Here is a 6,855-nt window from a genome sequence, read left to right on the forward strand (position 1 = left end):
CCTCACTATGCAACATTTTTCACAAGTGCCTAAAACTTTTGCAAAGTACTGTATCTTATGCAGTGTTGTTTCTAAAACAAGATAAATCAAATTGATCTTGTTTTAAGGATTTTTAGATATTTTTACAGGAAAACAATACAAACATTATTATCAAGAATATGATTTTTGCCCTAATATCAAAGGTCTTACTAGAATAAATTAATTATGATCCAACATTAATTTTCTTGATAAAAAAAAATATTATCGTGTGCATGTAAAATGGCTAGAAATAGCATGTTAGCTTAGCATAAAGCTGACAATTTACACAAGGTATATTTATATTTCTTCTGCTCCAAACTTACTTCAAACTTACTTCTCTGTATGCACGTATGAATGTAACACATCATATGAAAGTGTTTCACTGCTGTTCAAATGCACTTTGGATCGCATCATTTATATGTATTATAAACTAAATAATAAATGAAAAAAATGACAATAAAATGCTACGTCCCCGTAGTTGTGTAGAGTATGTTTTGGCTTTTATATTACTCCACTTCAGGCTATATCTACGACACTCGTTTCGTGATCGTCAAACGAGTTTTTTTTTTATTAATTTGATTTTTTTTTTTCAGTGCTGAGCATCGTATGCCAAAATATTGATTTATTATTAATTATTCAAGTGACTCCTAAACAAGCATTGTAAATTTGTCTGTTTTATTTTCTCTCTGTAGAGTAGGCAAAATGGATCCCTAAATATCAACATGTTCAGATACTTTGATGCTACAATAATTTAATAAATACTTTTGAATCCACAAACTATTTCGTTTATTTACTAAATGTCTATTTATTTCAGAAAAAGAAGGCATTTTCTCTCATTACACTAGCATTTTGGCTGATTACTTCACACATTTTGGAAAGCAACAATGCATGCAATCAAGCTTGAGTAGCTAGAAGCGTCAGCATTCGCATACTTGCATGGAGAATGTTTACTGTGTTCGGCAGCTTCATAATCAGATATTTTGCCTATTGGCAATAGTCTGTGCTTCCCCAATCTTGAAAGGCACCAGCCACCTCTGGTGGACATTCCCAATACAATCAACAGGTTTCATTATTATTTTAGTTACACGCAACATTACTAACAGGGGCATCAAATTAAGTATACAACTATGCAATCTGCTTTACAACACTTTAAGTAGAAAGGAGAAGAACTTGACTGACAAGCACAAAAACCAAACCAGAACCCCTTTGAACAACTTTGGGATGAATTGGAATACCGACTGAAGGCAAAACCTAAAACCACATTCTAAAATCAAGTGGAAAGCCTTCCGAAAAGCCTGAAGATCTCCCTAATAATGCATATGGTATTGAACCTATACTGTATGTTCCACAAGCAATTATGGCTGTGTTGTTCACATACTTTTGGCCATAGATTTAAGGACAAATTGTTTCCATCTGGGGGTAGACTAAGCCTTAGTGACTCTATTCTCTAAGGTCTTGAAATCAACACATGACCACATGAACCATTTCCTTCATTTTTATGTCTTTCTCACAGTCAGTGATTGGTTTAGATAACAGCTGATATCTGATAACAGCACCACATCTTTTCACAGTCTTAAATCTTACTGATGCACCATCACATTGTTTATAAAAAATTGACCCTACAGTGTATCAGTCCAGCTCAGACAAGACAAGTCAAATGTATTGTTTCTTTGCAATAAAAGATGTCCAGTTCTTGAGAAACTTCAAGGGAAATGATGACAGCAGCTGACCCTTGATGACATAATGAACAAGAAATGATATGAGACATAATCCCAGCTGATTGACTTAATTTGAATAAAAAAGTGCAACAATGACCATGCAGAGGTGTTAAATTAGTGTTAGCATGCATCTGTGGGTAGTGGTTGAGGTGTGAAAATGACTCGGAGACATCTGTATATCAGAAGTTCCATCTCCCATTATTGCACATCTTTGCATTATTTCAAATATGTTGTTATTTTCCTGTGGTGCTACTGTTGGCGCATTGCATGAGCTGTCTCAAAGACACAAGTTCTGGAAAAGTCCCTTTCAAGACAAGTCCGTTCACTTGGCGGCCAACTATGGAATGCTCCCGGGCAGGCTAGGCAGCAACACTGCCTGGCCAAAAAAAAAAGTCACAGTTTGGGTTTAAATAAGCAAATACTTAAGAGCCTATGATTGGATCATTATTGTAGTGATTAATATGTATCAGCTGGCGACAATTCTTTTAACCTTAACTGATGCAGTGAGTAGCTTCTCATTTCTTAAACAACCATGTTGGAAGAAGCATTCCATGGTCGTGGAAAAGATGTTACTGTGTTTCAGAAGGGGCAACATATTGGCCAGCATCAAGCAAAGAAAAGAACTAAGGAGATTGCTGAAATCACTGGAATTGGATTAAGAACTGTCCAACGCATTATCAAAACCTGTAAGGATAGTGGTGTACCATCAGGTTCATGGAAGAAATGTGGTCGGAAAACATCTTCAATGATCATGATCGGAGATCACTAAAACGCTTGATGAAGTCACATCGTAAAAAATCGACAGTAGAACTCACGGCTATGTTTAATAGTGAAATCAAGAGCATTTCTACATGCACAATGCAGCGAGAATTTACAGGATTGGGACGAAACTGCTGTGTGGCCACAAGAAAGACACTTCTTAGTGAGGCTAATCGGAAAAAAGTTACTTCAATTTGCTTAGGGAGCATAAAGATTGGACTGTGGAGCAATGGAAAAAGGTCATATGGTCTGATGAGTCCAGATTAGGGATGCAACTAACGATAATATTGATAATCAAATTAATCTAACGATTATTTGAACGATTATTCGACCATTCAGCGATTATTGCACCGATTAATCATTAACTCTTAACCGGTTATTCTGCTTGTGTCCCGACTTAGAAGTTTGTATTAAACGTGCTTACTACTTGCAGTTTCAATCCTTATATCGGGACATTCGCACAATTCATAGAAGAGGCGCTGACCGCACAGAAAAATTCCAGTTTCAGAGTTTGTATTTATTTACATGATCTGCTTCCATATTATTTTAACTTTAATAAAGCCATAATGCATTAAATATATCTGCATTTAACATGTAAGGTCAGGGTGATTCCTTAAAAGACCCTAATCGTTTCAGCCCTAGTCCAGATTTACCCTATTCCAAAGCAATGTGCCCATCATGCATAGTGCACACTGTACAAGCCTCTGGAGGAAGTGTTATGATCTGGGGTTGCTTCAGTTGGTCAGGTCGAGGCTCAACAACGTTATGTGGCAATAAAATGAAGTCGGCTGACTACCTGAATGTACTGAATGACCAGGTTATCCCATCAATGGATTTTCTCTTCCCTGACGGCACGGGCATATTCCAGGATGACAATGCCAAGATTCATCGGGCTCAAATTGTGAAAGAGTGGTTCAGGGAGCAAGAGGAATCATTTTCACACATGAATTGGCCACAACAGAGTCCTGACCTTAACCCCATTGAAAGTCTTTGGGATGTGCTGGAGAAGACTTTACGGAGTGGTTCGCCTCTCTCGTCTTCAATGTCTGTAGAAATGTCTGTGCTGATTTGTTATGTAGGATATATTAAAAATGATCATATTCTGTATCTAGGTTAAATTAGTGAGCCTGTAATCCTACATTACATCTTGATTTAAAGATATGTACAATCTGTTCAAATTATGTCATTTTATTCCTCCCTCCAATACAAATCTTATGAAACATAAGATAAATATTACATTACCTCACATCCCATAATAAACTAATCCCCTCCAAAATAGGGTTTAAGATAAAAAATTTCTCCACTGAAGGTTAGGTTTAAGGTTGGGGTTTTGGTTAGGGCGTATTGTTAACAAAATATGCATATTACATAATTTGCTTCCAAAAATACAACTCACTTTTGGCTGAATTCTGTGGGCATTTTACCAGGAAATTGAAGCTCAAATGTGCTAATCTCATGAAAAGTCGTACATAATTTACGAGTTGGCTATTTCATATGGTCTCGCACAATGTTGTTTGCATAAACATGTACGACTTGACAAATTCACGTTTATATAGCGACCATGAGGAGGTTACCCCATGTGACTGCCCTTCCTAGCAACCGGGCCAATTTGGTTGCTTCGGAGACCTGGCTGGAGTCACTCAGCACACCCTGGATTCAAACTCATGACTCCAGGGGTGGTTGTCAGTGTCTTTACTCGCTGAGCTACCCAGACCCACCCCAAACCCCTTATCTAAGCATAACCAATCAGTAGAGTGAGTAAACATGACAGGAAGCTGTTGTGTGTGACGGAAGCAAGTAATTGATTGCGTAATAGATGGAAATTATGTCCAGCGATGTCATTGGCTGTAGTGAAAGTCATAGGAATTCAAACGATTTAAAGAAGTGCTGTCGAGCGATATCATACAAGTTGTATGAATCCTGACGATTTCGCCGTGAGAGTGTGTATGTACCCATATGCTTGAAATAACACTTCCGGATTCAGGCACTGGGGGCAGTTGTTTGAATTTCAGTTAGCAGCAGAACCCCAGTGAGACCAGTCTGCATCCAAATAAGGACCACAGCTCATGTCTGGAACACATAGGTTACATGCAAGAAGAAGTCTTCAATAAGATGTTTTTTATTGCCAAACTTTGCTATAAAGGCATGCTGGTCTTTGTTTCATTTAGGCTTAGAACTTTAATGGTGATGACTTTGGGCAGTGGGTTGATTTGAAAAGCTGTGGGCAGGAGTGCAAATTTCTCTCCATTTTGAGAGATGAGTAGAGATGTGGTTTAGTACGACTCTGCACTAGGGGACATGGTTTGCTCTTCGATTTGTGATTGTTCAGAGCCACATCAGTATATCAGCCTTGTACTAGGTGTGAAAACTTTTCAACTTTAGCTTTTGAGGTTGTTTGAGGTGTGTAGAAGTTTTTTTGTTTTGTCAATTCATTTAGCAGATAAGACTATAACATTTTTGGACGTGGATCACAATGACTGTGTTGCTGTGAGCGCACTTGTCACCAGGAGCAGTCCAAGGACGCATGCCAAATTTCGTCAATTTATGATAATAGAAACGCAGCGAAGCAAAATCATTGGACGTGGCATAAGTCCAAGACAACCTGACTACTGCCACGATTTTATGCAAAAACAGCAAATATCTTCCATTTATGATAACAGGGGGTGCTTTTTATTATAATTAAATCAAATCAAATTAGAGGTCCTAGGACTAATTGACCCTAATCTTGACAGTGCAATGTCCAAACTTCACAAAACTTGGTACACATAGGCACTATCTGATAACACACACCAAATTTCATCAATTTACAATGCCAATTTAGGTTGCCCTCTTTCCCCCTTATTGTTCTGTCTTGCCCTGGAACCATTAGCATCTGCGATAAGAAAGGAGGACGATTTTCCAGGGGTGATGACGGGACGGCTAGCGCATAATCTTTTGCTTTACGCAGATGATATTTTATTATTTGTCTCCGATTCTACTAGATCTATGCCTTGCCTCCACAGAATGATTAATTCCATGTCTAAATTCTCAGGATACAGAGTGAATTGGTCTAAATCCGAAGCTTTGACTCCTTTTGCTGGGTAATTCCCAGCCAATCACATGTAAGCCATTGCTTTATAATCTGCTCACAATCTATCACATTGCTGTTTCAGTGTACTAACATAGCAACCTCCACCACCACTAGTTGAGTCCCGTCCTTCATGGAGGTAGGCTCCTCACCCCTGCCTCCTGTCTCCGGCAGGATATGATGGTTCCGAGTACAACATCTTCGGACCGCCAGACGGGGCCTACGCCAAAGAGAGACATTACATTTCTGTTTTATATTCATCAAATAAATGTCATCTTAAATTTTACTCAAGTCTACAAGCCTTTCTGATAGAATTGCTCTTCAGCCAGGTGCCTTCCAGGGGCCCAAACAGGGCATTAAGTATTTGGGTATTTTATTCCCAGCAAATGTTTGTGATTTAGTTAGAATAAATTTTGACCCTTTAATAAAAAGGTCTTCGAGCGATGTGGACAGGTGGGCTTCATTACATTTATCTATGATAGGGAAGGTTAATGCTATTAAAATGAATTGTATTCCAAAATTCAACTACCTGCTACAATCTCTCCCTATAGATGTCCCCTCTCTCTTTTTCAAGAAATTTGATAGCATAGTGAAGTCCTTCACTTGCAATGGTAAACATCCCAGATTACATTTCAGTAAGTTACGTTTACATTTAAGCATTTGGCAGATGCTTTTATCTAAAGTGACTTACAGTGCACTTATTACAGAGACAATCCCCCTGGAGCAACCTGGAGTTAAGTGCCTTGCTCAAGGCTGTGGGGATTGAACCAACAACCTTCTGATTACCAGTTCTGTGCTTAAGCCCATTACGCCACCAAGTTACATAGGCCAATTGAGTGTTTGTGTGTCATTGTCAATTGAACTTTTGACCACTGTGGTTTGTGTTTATGTCGGGTGGGGGGACAGTTTTGGGGGAAGGGTATTAATGTTATATAATTTGATTCCACATTTTCTGTTGTTTAAGTTGTTAAATCTATGAAAAATAAATACAAATATTACAGAACCAATACATAAAGACTACAGTTGCATGTTTCTTATGAGATAATTGTGGTTATGACTTTTGCATAGGACGACATTATAAAGTATCTAACGTGAGTCTGTGATGCGATCGGCTTCCTAAAACATTGGTGAAGGAAATTTGTGAACAAATGCACCGATATGATGGTTTAAGAACTATCAACTACTGATGGTACCGCAACCATCTGTGGAAACATCGGTGTTTGCAAGAAAAGGCTGGAGAGTTCATCTTCTTAAGTTTGATTATTTATTTCCACATTGTGAAATGCTAAATTA

This window comes from Xyrauchen texanus, chromosome 16, assembly GCF_025860055.1.
Source record: "Xyrauchen texanus isolate HMW12.3.18 chromosome 16, RBS_HiC_50CHRs, whole genome shotgun sequence".
Classification (NCBI taxonomy): Eukaryota; Metazoa; Chordata; class Actinopteri; order Cypriniformes; family Catostomidae; genus Xyrauchen; species Xyrauchen texanus.